This window comes from Juglans regia, unplaced genomic scaffold (genome assembly GCF_001411555.2).
Source record: "Juglans regia cultivar Chandler unplaced genomic scaffold, Walnut 2.0 Scaffold_4934, whole genome shotgun sequence".
Lineage (NCBI taxonomy): Eukaryota > Viridiplantae > Streptophyta > Magnoliopsida > Fagales > Juglandaceae > Juglans > Juglans regia.
Genome location: NW_023359783.1, coordinates 1 through 235, shown reverse-complemented (window position 1 = coordinate 235; position 235 = coordinate 1). Strand labels below are relative to the sequence as shown.

Here is a 235-nt window from a genome sequence, read left to right as displayed (position 1 = left end):
TTTTCCCAAAAATCCACTCCCGACTGGTCCTTCTTGTCAATTTATCTCGCAAGGCGGAAAAAACAAAAACGAGGGGTGCAACACGAGGACTTCCCAGGAGGTCACCCATCCTAGTACTACTCTCGCCCAAGCACGCTTAGCTGCGGAGGTCTGATGGGATCCGGTGCATTAGTACTGGTATGATCGCACCCAACAAACTAATTATTTTAAATTCATATAATCCTTCAGCGAAATA

The 235-nt window shown here is 46.0% G+C and overlaps 1 non-coding gene across 1 annotated transcript; it reads right to left on the bottom strand.

Moving 5' to 3' along the window:
* Window positions 1–72: 72 nt before the first annotated feature.
* Window positions 73–191, bottom strand: LOC118345817. The gene has a single exon (XR_004799280.1). It is a non-coding gene; the product is annotated as a 5S ribosomal RNA (ribosomal RNA).
* Between the last annotated feature and the right edge of the window lie 44 nt (window positions 192–235).